The following is an 18,214-nucleotide window of genomic DNA, read 5'->3' on the forward strand; positions in this document are numbered from 1 at the left end:
GGATGGTGGTGATGGTGCTGGAGACGAAGTGGGGGTATAAGGATGGAGAGGTGGCAGCGAACGTCGGCCACTGAGGTGCTTACAACCGGCAGCAGCCACACAACGGTGAGATACCCAGCTGATCTACTACCTAAGGTGGGTCCTCGACCCGCACAACGTCGGAGCAATAGCGGACGTCTTGAACTTGGTGGCTCCTGGCTTCGTTGTCGGCTGGAAAAGATGGCGGCGCTAGAGTGGTGGCGGAGGAAGAATGGTGATGTAGGGGTGGTGCAGCGCCGGAGTTGAAGGCAAGGATACAAGGTGGTGTTGGCGGCTGACTTCCCGATCCTAGGGTTAGGGTTTTGAACCGTTAAATACCTGCTCCATCTAAATGTTTTCCATATTGATAAGAACAGTCCCTCCTTTCACATTTTCTTTCAAAGCGAGGCCAATATTTACCATTTAAACCCTGAATCCATAAATTTCTTTCATAATAAGTCCGGATTTACTAAACAACCCCTATCTTCTAAAATCTTTACAAAACTAATCCAGAATTTACAAAACCAACCCTTGTTTGACAATTTCTTTTCAAATAAGGTCCATTGTTCAAACTTCAGCCATGTTAACATTTTAGTCCCTTCCTTCATAGATATTTACGAATCTAATCTGATGCTTTACACTTAAACCCCCGACTTCTAACATTGTAGCCTTTGGCTCCTGGAAACTAACACCTTGCTATATAATTATTTATTTTAGGGCTACTATTCGTTTGTTATTTTATTTATTTATTTAATAAATAAACGAGTGTTACAACAAATTCCTTTGTTTTCTTGTTTAACTTGGAGACCTAGGAAGAAGCTTAGTTCCCGATTCATACTCATTTGAAGTCGACTAACCATTAACTTAGAAAAGTCAGCAACCATTGATGAATCAGTGGATCCAAAAATGATGTCGTCAACATAAATTTGGACAAGTATGAGATGTTTTCCATTTGAAATTTGGAGCATAGTAGGATCAAGAATACCTCTTTGAAAACCTAAACGTTTGAGAAAGTCAGTGAGAGTCTTGTACCAGGTGCCAGGAGCTTGCTTGACGCCATAAACAACTTTCCGGAGTTTGTAATAGTAGTTCAGATATAAGAGATTGACAAAACCGGGAGGCTGTTGAAGATACACTTTAGTATCAAGTTCACCATTTAGAAAAGCACTTTTGACATTCATATGGTAAAACTTAAAGCTTTTGTGAGCAACATAAGCAAGAAATATTCTGATACCTTCAATACAGGCAACATGAGCAAAGGTCTCATCGTAGTCAAGCCCTTCAATCTATGTGAATCCTTTAGCCACCAATCTTGCTTTATTGCGAATAATGACTACTGCATCGTCTAGTTTGTTCTGAAACACCCATCTAGTGCCAGCAATAGGATGATTCCGAGGAGGAGGGATGAGAGTCCATACTTCATTTCTATCAAATTCTGCCAATTCTTTTTGCATGGTTGTAATCCAATCAGCATGTTCTAGTGCTTCTTTGATGGATTTGGGTTCAACCATTGATATGAATGCTATGAAATGACATTCATTTTGAACACTTATGGAAGAGCGAGTTTATACACTAACATTGGGGTTTCCAATAACTTGGTTCGGAGGATGATCCGTAGTCCAAACATGTAGTCTTAGAAGTTCTTGTGCAATAGATGATCCTATATTAATAATCGGGTTATGTTGCTCCCCCTGACTAGTTTGAACTTGTGGATGATGCTCTCCCTGAACTTCTGAACTGAATAGGTCGACATCATTATCAGGTGGGAATTTGAAGAAATTTGCATCATCATTGTTGTTTATAGGCTTAGAGTTGAATTCAACACCTGCATCTTGGAATCCATTTACAATTGATTCAAGGTAAAGTTTACCATTTTCCCACTCAACCTGAGAAGGTTGAAACAGTTCAGAATCAAATAGAGGAAAACTGGGTGTCAGACCGAAACCATTTTGGGAGACAGGAGCTTCAGTTAATGAAGTTTGTCTCGTTCGAGATTCCAAATCAAGAGTTGTTTCTGAGGGTCCGAACAAGGTTTCAAAGTCAACTTCATAGATTGTTTGTTGGTTCGGACATCCTGGATCTGGAGCATCGAAATCCATGATGTGAGTTGGTACATGGGTTGGGCCAAAATTCCAAACGAAATTGTCATCAAAGGTAACATCAAAACTTTATTCTAGAACATGAATTCGTCGATTAAGAACTTGATAAGCCTTTCATTTAGCAGAGTATCTAAGAAAGATGGCTTCATCAGCTTTGGGTTGGAACTTCGTAAGCTGATCACGGTTATTCTTGATGAAGCATCTACATCCAAAAACATGAAGAAAAGAGATACTTGGCTTCCTACCATTCATGGCTTCATACGGTGTCTTATTGAGGCATCGATTGATGATACTCCTATTCCGAGTAACGTATGCAACAGAAACAACTTCATCCCAAAGATAGAGTGGAAGATTTGTAAAGTTAAGCATGGATCGAATAGCTTCAACAAGTGTTCTGTTGCAACATTCTACTAAGTCGTTCTGTTGTGGAATGTATAGAGCAGAAAATTTGTGGTCGATACCTTTCTCAGTGAGGAAGTTCTCAATGGTGGAATTTGTGAATTCTGAACCATTTTCACTTCGGATTCACCTTACCGGGATTTTGATGAGAACTTCAATTCCTTTGATAAAGTTGATGACTTTGGAGGCTGTTTCTGAGGTGAGCCTTAGGAAGAAGACCCAAGTGAACTTACATAATCACAAGAGTGTACTTTTTGTGATGTAAACTCTCTACTCTTGAGGGTCCATGCATATCAATGTGTAGAAGTTCTAACAACTCCAAGATTGATTTTTCAATGATGATGGGATGACCTTTCTTTGATTTCTTTCCATACTCACATGAAGCCCATAAATAATCATTTTCGAACTTGCGGAGTGGAAAACCTCTTACCATCTCACCGGAAACAAGATCATTGATATATCTAAAGTTCAAATGAGCAAGACTTCTATGCCATAACCAACTGATGCCAGGAACATCTTTTGAGAGTAAGTAGAGCTGGCGCTTGCCAATGATCATGTTGATGTCAAAAGGATACATGTTCTTGTTGCGATTTGACTTGATTAAACATTCCTTCTGGTCTTCGTACATGACATAGTTTTGTTTCTTCCAGAATTCAACTCGTCGATTTAAATCAGTGAGTTGAGCGACACTTATCAAATTATGCTTCCGGTCAACTTCATATGCCACGTTTGAAATGGGGAAGTTGTCATTTATAAGAATTCCATAATCTCGGATCTGAGAGTTGGAGTGGTTGCCATACGTTACATAACAAACATTTGGAGAAATTTTGAGATCTCGCAAAAAGTCCTTCTGCCCCATCATGTGAATGGAGCAAGAACTATCAATATATCATATTGTTTCTTGCTCCGAAGCACAGAGTGCCTGCAAAATTAGTGAGTTGTGGAGTTTTTAGGCTCCGAGTTAGGTTTTGGGACAAAGGCACGAGTCTTAGGCTTCGGTTGTGACTTTTTAGCAATAGGTGTTTTGGAGGGTGTATTCCGAGATTCCTTGGGAAACAAGCAGAAGGCCATGGTTCTTTCATCTGTCCAATAATCATACTCAATGACACGAGGATTAGGAACAATGTGTCTTGGACATTTAACTTCCAGAGCAGTGGGAACCATTGTGTCTTTCGAAGTTGCAGTTTCATCATTATGATTTTTTACTTTCCATACAAAATTTTGTTTTGAAGATTCTTGAGAGACCGTTTTCTTAACAACTTATTTTTTGGTTGATGGTATGTTTGGTTTTGTAAACTGTTGAGGTTTGAAAATTGTACCATCAGATTTGGCTATGAGAATAGATGAAACAGTCCGAGGAGTGTTAGTTTGGACAAATTTAGTGGTTACAATAGGATTTTTAATGGGGTAGGACTCACCACTTTCTTATGTTCTACTGGACTGGTAGGATTAGATGGCCTTTCGAGGTTTTTAGTGGGTGCGAAGGAGTTGTGAGTTTTTGTTGGTGCGTTAATAGTCTGAGATACACTCTTTTTGGAGTTCTCAAGGAATCTACAATTTTGTCTTGGTTTAACTTCCTTTTTGTGAGCATTCAGGGCTTCTACCTTAGGATCAACAATATATTTCTTATTCAACAATGGTTTCCTTTTGGAGCGAAGTGAAGATTTAGAGGACTGTCCTACAAAAGGATTGTCAAACACAAGTGTAATTGGAACAAGATTTGATTTGGAAATCATTTGGGGTTCAGAATCACATGAAACTGAATCATCAACATCACTATTTAAAGATGCCCAAACACACTCAGAGAATTTAGCTCCAATTGTCTCTGGAAAAATTTCCTCAACAACACAGTTATTAGGAGGGATGTCGTTCTGATTTTGAACGACAGGTTTCAGACTACTAGAGTGGGGTTCCGAGGTCTGATTCAGGTCCAGGTTTTTCAGAGGCGGAAAATGCATGGAATCGGGACACTTGACAACTATAGGCTGAAACTCATGAATTAATGATGCAAATTGGTCAAAAGTCTCAGGAAGGGGTGACAAAGGTGAGACAGGGGTGTCCGAATGTTTGATGTTCAAAACATCTCCCATAAAAGTTAGGTTTCGTAACTCCTTCAAGGGATGATTAATAGGTTTCGGAAACTCGTTTCCGCGACCAAGAGCTTTTGACCAAGGATGTTGAAAATTGTGAGTCGTTCGTTCATTTGCTTCAAGAATTTCTATGGAATTAAGAAAAACATCTATTTTAGGATTGAGACGTTTCTTGTTAAAAATTAAAATATTTCTTTCAGAATAAGTGATTTCACATTTGTCTTTAAGAATGATACATTAAACTTGTGACATTACAAGCTCTCATTCTAAAGACTCTATTTTGAACTTCTTATCCTCAAAACATAATCTAAGGCGACTTAATTCACTTTCCTTCTTCTCATTGGCTTATATGGTTGAGTTATAGGATTTGTAAATGATGTTCATATCTGACTGGATCTGGGTTAGATATGGTTCACAAAGAGATAAGTTAAAATTATAATCAGTAATCATAGATTTTACATGTTGAATGATGCTTCTGCCAGGTGGATCATTGGTAGCCATGTAGCAGTAGTTTGGTTCAACATTTTCATCATCTCTCTCTGACCCAGACGACCAATAGCCTTCATCACATTTTATTTCTTGTCGAGCCATAAAACACATGTTCCTGCCAGTGGTTATGTCATCATCGTATCTAGACGACCAATACCCTTCTACATCCCTTGATATAGTGGTAAAAAAAGGCCTTTTCACTTTCTGCCATTTCTTGAGCTCGATGTGCATAGTAAGTAGAGTCCTTGATCTTGGGTTTTTGTGGGACTTCGGCTAGGAAATCTTTGGCAAGGTGATTTGCATGTCCACATTTGTAACATATAATCTTGGGTTTTTCTGACTTCGGAGTTTGTGATGATTCCGAGGTGTGATTTGGTGTAGGAAGGTTAGGCTTAAAAGATGGATGGTTTTCAAAAGGTTTGTTGAAAGGTTGAGGATTATTTTGATAAGGACCATGGAAATGGTTATTGTGGTGAGGAACCTGGAAATGGTTGTGATATGACTTGTTATAAGGCCGATTGTATTTCATGGAAAGTAAGGCAAACTCATGTTGGAAGAGGAGTTCGAGGTCCATTTCTTCAGGATTAAGATCACCAGCTAATGGATAGTTATTATTGGTGGAAGCAGGAACGGTTGGAGGCGAGTGTTGAACAGGAGGAATATAAGGAACAAAAGTATGGAGAGGGTCCGAAATAGTAAGGTTCGGAGCTTGTGGATCGTAGGAACTGACTAGAGCTAGAGGGCCTCTAGTGAGTTCACGTAGGGTTTGTGCAACTTTGATTCCTGACCTTGAAGCTCATCGAAAAGTTGATAGAGCTTTAGCTTCTTCAGAGATCCATTAATCTGAAGACATGATTTCACATTTCCCCATCCCTTTTTGAGAATATTAATCAGCTTGAGGTTGTACTCAAGTGGAGTTCGGACTATACCATGAGTTGTCATGTTGTTAACGATGATTTGGTATCTGTTTGAGGCTGAGGCAACAGATTCACCAAACGTTGTAGTGAAATTTTCGAACTCATTGACAACCGAGGTTACACGCTTATCCTTCATGTTCTCTGGCCCTTTGAACAAATCTTGAAGTGTCTCCCAAATATCTTTTGCGGATTTGCACACTTTAATGTTCTCAAAGAGAGAAGGTGGAACACCAAACACCATTTTGGAAAACGCAACTTGATCTGCCATCAGCAGTGAGCGGTGCTTGACGTTGTTCATCCTGTCCCATGAGAGTTGCAACATATTCTTTAACAACTAGTAGTGGGGCACGTGTAGGGAAACCCACGCTATTTGCTATTTGCATTGAGTACATTTGTTGAGAATTAGAAGCAACCATTGAAGTTAAGATATCTTAAGCAAAAGTGGTATATAGAAGAGCTTTTATCCTGAAAACACAGAAATTATCAAAATACCAAGGTAATCTCGAATTAATTATAATCTGTTCTTATGGATTCAAAAGACAACGACTCAAGCTCTGATACCAATTATGAGAACAAGGATCTGATTGCACAGGGACAAGGCTTAAAAAATCAATCCTTGAGTTAATGCTTAAGATCAATGTCTGTTTCTGATTAATAGTTCCAGTCGAGTTTGGTAAGACCAATCAAGACTGAACATGACAATCAACAAAGTACTTCAGGTATTAAATATGAGACTATGAGTATAATCAAGTTAAAGAAAATAAATGAACACAGGGAATGTTTGAAGGATGATTTGAGAGAATGGTTCAAATACAGTAAATGTGAAAATATGTATCTTTAGTGGAATAATCCGTATATTATTCTTGTCATTAAACACTCCTTATATAGGAAAAAGAGGAACACATTACAATCCAGCAAACATACAAATGACCGGACAATGTCACTACTCCTGACATTCTGATTGTCCAAATATACAAAAAGAATGTGTCCTAAGTAATGTTACATCATAAAAAAGACACAAATAATTAATGTAAAGACATATAAACTGATTCATACTTATTCACCATCTCAGAACATCAACAATTGAACATATTATCTACTCCGGATACCAATTTGACTTCTGACCACAGACTTACTCCGGACCATATTCCACTTCGGAACTACGACTGACTTCGGAACAACAAAAAGTTAGAGATTGCTAGAGGTTCACTTTCAGGTTCCAACAAAACCTACAACTAATTTTATTTAATGATAACTCGTAAAAGTGTATTTTACTAAAATATCCACCACATAACAACATATACGTCCTAAAATTTGGAGCCCCCCTAAAAGTAGAAGGCCTCATGCGACCGTACCTCCCGCACACCCTTAGGCCCGCCACTTCCTATTAGTATATACTTAATTTATTATACATGGGAATGGATATGTAAAATTTAAATTAACTGTTTTATATATATATATATATATATATATATATATATATATATATATATATATATAAATGCCATTTTACGTATCTTTTAGGGTAGTTTTTATTATTATCTAGCATCATAATTTGTACATTTGCATGCCATTAGTTTAAATAATGTTCACCTCATGTCTTTTATCAGAATTCCCGTAATGCTATAGCATTTTTATGTCGTTTTTAGATAATTCGAGTGGAGTAGTACTTTGGGAGCAACATTGGATTTTTCTTTATGGAGCATTGAAGTTAAATGGAGTTTAGAACTTATGAAGTATTTTTAGGAATGCTTAGAAGCTATTTTGGTCAAGAACCATTCGATCGAATTGATTTTAACAAGATAGATTGCTACATTCTAAATCCTAATGGATGGTGTTGGTAGCTTTGGTTCCTATTAATATTTTGAACATATATCATGACTCATAGGTCCAATTGACGAGATTCAAAATGTTCCGAAAACTAGAAAATATTTTTGACGAATTTCGTGTTTACTTATCAATTATTTTATATACTTATTATTTGGTGTTTGCATTCAAAGTATAAGTGACATTTATTAAATTATAATCTCAAATGAATAAAGGTCCATATATTACATATTTGGTAGTAAAATTTATCCAGTGTGGTTTTGTTCATCCTTTATTATAACTAAGGCATTAAATAGTGTTATTGGTTTTTATCTCATTTTTATAATTGAAAACATCAAAAATCGTTTCAAAATTATGTTTTAACACGTAAAAGATAATTACAACGACCATAGTTGTTAACAAAGTTGATTTGGCATTTTGTGCTAAATCTTAGACCTGCATTAGAAGGAAAGTCATACATCATAGTGTATGGCTCGTTAATAGTTATGTTTCCCATAGTTTAATGAAAATATTATTAGGTATCTTTTATATATAACTAAGATTTACATGTATCTAAATAAACTACATTATTTCCCTTCAAAAATTCGTTCTTTGAAGTTACAATATGTGTATTTTATTTATATAATAAATATAACAATGTCTTAAATTATTTTTATTTAAAACAAGTTTATGTAAAAAATGTTTGCATATAGAACTTGTTATTTATAAAACATTGATATTTGCTCTATAATTTTACCAAGAGATCTAGTTCTCTAAAATATAATTTTGTTCATTATAGAATATAAAGGTAATCATTATGAAAAACAATTTAAGTAAATAATCATATTTTAATAAATTAATTGAGACATATATCTAAACAAGCCAAATTAAAACATACATTGTTCCAACAAAAAATTTAATTTGCAATATAAGTTCCTTATGTTCTAAGCATAAATAATAAACTAAACTCTAAGAGTGATGTTCCAACTTGCTTGTGCTCAGCTGGTTACTCTTCTTTAAATATTTGCAATCCATTTACAAATATTAGCATAACATCAAGTACCAAGTACTTGGCTAATATATGATAAACATTAGTTCCATCTAATGGATACCTGAAGTACTAGTCTCTCCAGACAGTCTTCTAAGATAAGAAGGATAGATTCTCTTCTAGTGCCCTGTTTCTCTATAGAAGAAACATGATCCTCTATATGGTGTACATTCCACAAACTATGGTCCTATTACATCACATAATGTGACTCTTTTCAACCTTGCATTATTTCGTCTTTTGAACTACTTAAAACAAAAATATTACTATATTGTTGGAATATTTGCATAACGTGTCAGAACATTAGATATACATCTAAGTTATGCAAGAGTTTCTGGAAGTTAGAAATAACTGTTTCGAATTATGATATTAGAAACATCTTCGACATCATAGTGATAACATTTGGCATCATGTTTAGGTTTCCTGATCAAAGTAGGCTATTAAGGATTAGGGCCTTTATGAATGTTATTATTTCAACAAGTGAAATATTATGCATGGTTACGAGATTTAATTTTGTATTATCTAGAAAAAATTTTAAAAATCTTTTAGTATTTTCAATAGTTAATCTTGCAAAAATAAATACCATTTTAGTTTCTACAAAAATTATTTTTGAAAGTCTAGTATCCAAGTTAAAAAACCAAATAAATGGTTTGCTTTCCTTTATCCCATTCCTTCAAATTCAACATGGTGGATATCGATGATCAATTATATATTAGTATATAGTCCTATTTTTATGGGATCGCTAATAATAAAGTTTAATAGACATTTTTGATCTCATATATGCCTCAAATCTCTATTGCTTATGTGACGTTTATCACAATAGATTTCTGATCAAATCTTCTAGTTTGAAGAACTTGTGTAATTGGCGTGTAACTCGGTTATAAAAATCGCAAATGCAACCTGACCATCAAAAGATAACGCCAAGCAATTGCATGACATTTTCCCACTAGTGTATCAAGAGACGTGTGAGTTCTATTTAAATAGGATTCCATAGATTAGGGTATTTGATTTTTTTATTATAATTTTAGTTAAAAAAAACATATTATATAATGTTTATTGCATACATTGAATAAACCAATGTATACTTTTTATTTACAATCGCATATTAACACTTCAATTTGAAATCACATTTTAACAATGTCCTTTTATAAAATCCAAATTTTATATATTGGACGTGAACAAATTTTAATTTTAGTAACAAGTATTAAGTATGGACGTTTGAACACTTTAGAACATTTATAAACATTTTAATAAAACTTTCTTTTACAAAATAATGTTTGCAGTTTGATAAGTTTTAAAAAAATATAAAATTTAAAATAATATAATTTTAATCCCGAATTTTTTTGTTTGCTATGATTAGCGAGTTTTAAACGATAAAGATCATTTTGTTTTTAAAACTATTTTTACCGTCTTATGTTAGAAGGTAAGTTTTGTTAAAAAAAACTCCTTGTGATGTTACTTATGTTAAAAAAAAATATTTTCTACATGTGAAATCTAATTTGAAATTAATAACACAGTAATGATTTTAAATTAAACAACACAAGTATGCAAACATATGTGCATAGATAAACAATCTAGTGACATTTCTTTTAGCCATCTCAAAAATGACAAGTCAATTCCAAAAGGGACATTAAGGGAACAAAAATATTATAAAAGTCTTCACGCTCTCGCTTGCTTCAACACCTTGTAGTGATTTTATAAAAATAATTTTATAAAGTTTGAGAAACTTTTATAAAATCAAGTTTATAAACTCTAGATCATTAAAAATGCTACCATCTTCATTCTTGTTACATTTTTGTAAAAATATATTATTTCTAAAACTAATCTATTACTTAAAAAAACAAACAAAATAAAAAGTATATTTAATTATTACATACCATATGAATAAATAAATATTACAATCATTTTAACGAATGAAGAGGAACACATACACAAAGGGTCTTTGGCTAGTTTATGTATATATATATATATATATATATATATATATATATATATATATATATATATATATATATATATATTCAAAATTATATAAAACAACACTATGTTTTTCTATGTAACTTTTGGTGAAAAAAATGCATTTAAACTTTTCTCAATAGAAAATAACAATTAAAAAGTTGTCATAGAAAATATGTGTTGATTTTCTTATAAAAAGAAAACCATTCATGCTTTCTAAAAACAAAGATAATAAAATCTTATCAAATAATCTAAATAAGCTTGCAAAAATGGCTCGGATGCCAATTGTTGGAATTTATAAAAAAAAATTGTAATTATAATGTCAAACTTGATGTGATTATCAACATAATGAATTTTAGATTTGAATAACATAAAATCATTTTACCTACAAATGATCATTTTGCAAAGCTACTAAAGATTAAAAAATACATAGAAAATGATAAGATTACAACCTTCAAAGTCTTTGGTTTGTTTTGGCAATTAGAAAGTTGATGCATATCACAAACTATTAAAAGTAGAGTTTCTATTGAAGTATTCACTAAGAAAGAGTAAACCACCATAGATGCTAGTATTCATTTCTAAATAAGTTTATCTTAAGATATTAAGAAATATCCCTATAAGTCTTAACAGAAAGCAACTTATAAGACTTCATTTCTAGCACCATTTGAAAAATAAAAGAAAAGAGAGGGGAGCTCATACTCTTAACCATGTAGAGAGAAAATAGGGAAAGAAGAAGTAAAGAGAACCAAGCCAAATGTAATCCTTTTCCATCTTTTAAAGTCCCATACTAGTATATAAGGATCATGCTCTCAAAATAGTGAAAGAAAGAGTAAGTAATAAGGTATGAAGCAAGTAAGAAAGTCGAACACTCATACTTACACACATCCATGCACTTACGATTCTAATGAAGAAAAGGGGGCCAAGAAGTGTTCAATACTCAAGATCTTAACTATATATATATATATATATATATATATATATATATATATATATATATATATATATGTATTTGATGAAGTTAGAATGACAAACCATGTATCGTAATACAATAAGAAAATGAACTATACCTTGTGTTTCCCTTACTTACAAAGTGAAAATCATCTTTAAGATTCCTACTAAATGATTTCCAATTATCTTTGTTCTATACACATACAATTTCCCATGTAATTGGTTCACCTTATCCTCCCACTAGAATTTATAACTCCAAGTAGCAAAACTTCAAAATTTTATAAATTTATAAAAACTTTATAAAATCATCAGGTGAAACTTGATCCTACAAAATAGTCTTCATCTTCATCTTGTGACATTTTATAAGAATAAACTATTTCTAAAACTCATAAATTACATACAACAATAAACAAATTAAAAACTATCTATTTAATATTACATACCGTATGAATTAATAAATATTAAAACCATTTGAAGAAATGCGTAGGTACACAAAAGATACAACAACACAAGAGGTTTATGGCATGACTAGTTTATGCAATCATACATACATACACACACACGCACACACACACACATATATATATATATATATATATATATATATATATATGTATGAATTAATAAATATTAAAACCATTTGAAGAAATGCGTAGGTACACAAAAGATACAACAACACAAGAGGTTTATGGCATGACTAGTTTATGCAATCATACATACATACACACACACGCACACACACACACACACACATATATATATATATATATATATACATATATATATATATATATATATATATATATATATATATATATATATATATGGTTAGGATCAAATGTGAATCACAAATATTGTGTGAGTGTATAACTAAATTTTGACAATTAGATTAAATATAATGAATGGATGTGATCATTGGGTACAATGTTATTAACATGGACTAGCCTATACTATCTATTTACACTTAATTTAATATAAGATAATATATAAGAGAGATATATAGAAATTACCTACATTTTAGCCAACTAAATCAAAGTAATTAACACAAAATTAATTCATATATTATATTTTATTCAACATATAAAATTAAATGACATTTTTTTATAATACGACCTCATTCAAAATATCTTAACACATATTTTCATTCTTTTTTTCTTCAAGAACACTATTACATTCAAGATTGTTTTTTTTTAAGTAACATTCTTAAAGAACACGTAATAAAAATATTCTGAAGAATAAAATGTTGTATACAAATAATAAACATTAATTTTTCAAATTACACAAGGAAGAATACCAATTTGGATCAAGAAAAAAAGAACATTAATTATAGTTAAAAGTGTAAGGAATAAAAATAACACAAATTACAAGTCTAAATCTGACATTCTCATGAGAATGAAATTTCATTAAACTAGCAAACCTATATCTTTATTCATTCTGAGAGAATATGTGAGAATTACATTTTCTATGAATGTTATTGTGTGAGAATGATGGCACCCTAAGAAGAAATCTAACCCATGAAATCTAACTTCGACTTTTATACTTTTCAAGTTAATAATATCTATCTATCTATCTATATATATATATATATATATATATATATATATATATATATATATATATACATATATATATATATATATATATATATATATATATATATATCACCAATATACTACAAAAAAAAATTAGAAACATGCAAATCGATATAAAAATTAACATGTCTCTAATAAATTTCTTAACACACAAAATTACTTAAGTCTAATATACTACAACATATTTTAACAAGAATAACAATTTGTGTAATCAGAAAACCATTCTGATTGTAGGAGTGACATATTCTCTTAGGAATCCTAAAAGAGGATGCATTTCTTCTAAGAATGTGTCTATTTTATATTACAAAAATAAAAATGGCAAGTATATTCTATGAGGATGAAATATATCGGTTTTGAGAATGTATAGAGCCCGCTAATAACAAAAAAATTGACCAAACAAAACTATAACCTAAATCATTCACATAGAATCGCATGAAAATCACATTCTTAAAGAATACTTTCCATGAAATCTAATTCCTCCTGCTATTGTCATCTCCTTCTCGAGGTACTACTCACCATGCCTAAAAAATAGAGAGAGCCAAGAAGAAACGAGTGAAATCAAGAATCGAATCATCAAAAATAGATTATACAAAAAAATTAATTAAAAGTGTGTTATAAATTATTACACATTAGATACTAATTTTAGAAACCAACTGTTACGTAGACACCATTGCTTCCAACCCAAATTCAACGGTGGACACTACTTGTTATATTTGTTAAATAACTTTAATCATATCAAAAAAATTGTATTATAGTATTTTTTTTATTCATTAGTATTATTTAATTTGTATAATATATGATTTTACCATTACCGCAACAATGATTTAGATCACATTGTCCGTATCATGGAGAGAACAAATGGATGTTTATTTTTCGTCAAATAAGTTAAAATCCACAAAACTTACATACATATGATTCATTAGAGATAGACCCAAAAATCTAATTTAAGACAAAAAATGCAACAATCCAAAATTTATGTGTATCACCTTTAGGTATAAGAAACAACTAATTGTCAAAGACAAAAAAATGTTTCAAGAGGAAGAATAAAAATAATTTACACATCAAATAGAAATAGAGCATATTTTGAATTAGATATACCAGTAGAATATTTTGTAGTCAAAAAAGGATGAGTCTGATGAAGATGGCGATTCAGATATGGTGTAGAGAACATCATCTTGTTGGTGGTGTCAATTATGGTGGTGATAGCGAGGTGTTGGTGGTGAAGAAAGGAGTTGTCGTTTGATTGTGATATTAACAAGGATAGGAAACTAAAATAGTCGATTTTTTAAATTAATGAAAATGATCAAGTTTCCTAAATTATTGGGACTTAATTTAGTTAATAATTAATTTAATTAACTAAATTATTATAATACGCCTATCAAATGATTGGACCATATTTGGTTATACATTCACCCAATAATTGTCGTGTATATATGGTCCTAAGTGTCTCTCTCTCTCTCTCTCTCTCTCTCTCTCTTTCTCTCTCTCTTTATATATATATATATATATATATATATATATAAACACCTTGTTTTATAAAAAATCCTTTGGTGACAAAATATTCATGTAAAATATTATAAGAAAAAATAACAATTACAAAGTTGTCATAGAAAATATATACGATTTTCTTACAAAAAGGAAACTATCCCTGTTTTCCAAAAATAAAGATTATAAAAAATAATCTAATAATATAACCAAGCTTGTGAAAATGACTTTGAAACCAATTGATGAGATTTATCTAAAACTCAATTTCCAAAAACACTAGAAATGAATAAAAAAAAGGTTTAAAATTATGAATAATGTCAAAAACATTTTAACCAAGAAATGATCATTTTGCAAAGCAAGCAAAGAATAAATGAACCATAGAATGAAAAGTATTATAGTCTTTGAAGACTTTGATTCTTGTGGGATATTGAAATTATATAAAGTGTGGCAAATAATCCAAAGTAGAAGTTCTATAGAAGTATCTACAAAGCAAGAAACCACTAAAATATTGTAGTTTTCAATTGTATATAAGTTGTTCTTAAGCCTTAAGACATATACAAAATAAGTATTGAGAAGAAGCAACTCATAAGACCTTAAACCTTGTACCAAATTTTAAGAAAAACGGGAAGGAGAGAGAGAATTATGCTCTCGGTTTTGGTAGCCAAAAAAAGAAAAAAAAAATATAAGATGTACAACTACCAAGTTTTTCACACTTATACTCATTTATATACCTCCACACAAGTACAAACATACATTCTATAAGTCAAAGCATGGTCCTTAAAGGCAAGTGTGAAACCAAATATGAAAGACAACAAGGAGCCCTTTCCTATCATGGAGTGGTTCATGATTTTGACTCCCAAAGAGTTAAAGTGAGTGTCATTTATAAAAAATCTTAACTTGTAGTTACATACCAACTACATGACTACTCCAAGTGTCCAAATAAACTATACAAAAGAGATATATATATATATATATATATATATATATATATATATATATATATATATATACACTTACTATATGGATATAACTAGTTTCTTTCAGTTTTATTATTATTTATTAGAAATAATATTTTTACATTTCATATATATATATATATATATATATATATATATATATATAGTTTTGTTCACTTTTATTCTTATTTATTTGAAATAATAATTTTTCCATTTATTAGTTAAACTATTATTTTCATTAAATAATAATTATGCAATAAGTACAAGTGTTTATTATATTTATTATTAATCAAATTACTTTAATAAATAACCAATTAGTAGTAGCTTGATATAAGGTGTAATCATTATTGTAAAAATCTTGACAAGGTCCCGATTAGTCTCCGATAAATCGATTGGTGATAGTCGACCGACTAGCTGACGCCTAGCGATTAATCCCTTCAGACACACTTAGTTATGTAGTAGAAAACACTGAAATTTTAACACTTTGAAGAATTTCTATCTCAATAAAAACTATTTGAGGAATGATTAGTGTTGTATTAAGCATATTAACCTATTTTGTTATGATATTAGTGGTATATATGAACTTTGTTATGATATTAGTAATATTTAATTTTTTTAATTCAACAAATTAGCAGTTAATGGTCCTAGATTAATCCCCCTATTAATCCCCGCCTAGCTAATTAATCCTTTAACCCCAGTACACCGATTAGCTAACCTCGAGTAATTTTTACAGCCTTGGGTGTAACCCTATATCATCCTATGTCATTAGCAAATATCATTCTATAATGACTCTTGGGTAAATGATTTTTCGCTTTTCTAAAGTGAATAACTCGTTTCATTGGCCCTATGAACTATTTTTGTAATTCCAATCTCTTACTAACTTAACTCTCCCCAACAAATACAATTCGACACCAACTTCCGTCCAACATCTCAAAAGTGGCATACAAATACTCACATAATTTTTTTTATACGGGAAACTTACTAAACGAAGACAAGCACCACAACTACCTCCAAATTCAATCACAGATGCCCGAAGCACGTCTTTTGAGTGTTTGGTTGGTCCTCTCACTTTCTCCACATGTCTACAAGTGATAGGTAGTACTAAACCTCAACTATGCAACAAATTCAGCGTGAAACCTTTTGGAAAACCAAGATATGAGTCTAGTGTAACATATATGACATAATTGAAACTACTACTCTGTGAGAGTACACCATCATTTTTAATATAGTGTTTGCAGGTCTCACCATTGAAGAACTCTCTTGAATTTTAATAATATAGGTACTCTAATTCAATATATAAAAAATAACACCCAATAACATCAAACATCTTCGAGGTCTTAGGCAGTTTGGTGTTCAAATCCATGGGGATATCCTCACTTGTAGTTTAATATCTCTAAATATTGAAGTTTATCATGAGGTTTTTGATAATTAACCTTAACATGATGGTATGTCAAAAATCTTTCTAAGTATTTGGCAATATCCCTTTGTAAGTCCCAAATTAATTGATGTATCAATAAGATCCAATTGATGGTGCGAAATCGCAATCAATTGGATGATGCAAGATCAAAATAAGAAGAAGGAGATGCAGAATAAGATGAATCTTTAATGTTTATATGATTAGAATGATACTCCAACATACAATATTCACACACACTTAGCCCCTTTGGACTGTTGACTCCCTCTAACATATGACATCTATTTATAGGGAACATGGGTCGTGAACAGGTTCACAGCCATGAGCCAGTTCACGGCCGTAAACACCCACATGGGTCACGAACCCTCCTAACCGCACACACCCCATGGACTGAAAACTATTAAAACCAAGAAAAGTAAAGTACAAACCATATTTTTAACCCAACAATCTCCCCCTTGGTTTATAGCTTTTTTTCTTTGACCCAACAAACTCCCCCTAAAAATGTAGATGGCTATTCTTGTCAATCTTCATTTGGAGCTTGGCTTCAGCGTTAATCTTTGATTTCTTCATAACTTCAAGATGACCAACTGAATCTTCTAGCTGAATGACTTCATTTTGAACGGATGGGCTTTTCTTCAATATTTGACTTTGAACGCACGTTGGGTGTAGATACTTCATGTAGAGATTCTTGAAAATCAACACTTTCAGCTTGAGAATCTTCAGAGAGAATAGAGAACGAACTTTTGGATCACTTCAGCAGGTATATAGATAGTAGCAAATTGATTGAGGAGACTTCAATGCAATCTGTCACATAATCTTCAAGAGTAGCTTCACCTTGATTCTAGGGTTGAAAGATTGTATTGTAACATACACGTTTTGAAATCGTGTTTTAAGTAAATAATATTATGAAATATTATGTGAATTTGAATGTTGAGTTCTAACAGATAGTTTTTTTTACTAGAATTGAAGTAAAACTATGCTTAGAATCATTCAAAAAGTA

Source organism: Lactuca sativa, chromosome 6 (genome assembly GCF_002870075.4).
Source record: "Lactuca sativa cultivar Salinas chromosome 6, Lsat_Salinas_v11, whole genome shotgun sequence".
NCBI lineage: Eukaryota > Viridiplantae > Streptophyta > Magnoliopsida > Asterales > Asteraceae > Lactuca > Lactuca sativa.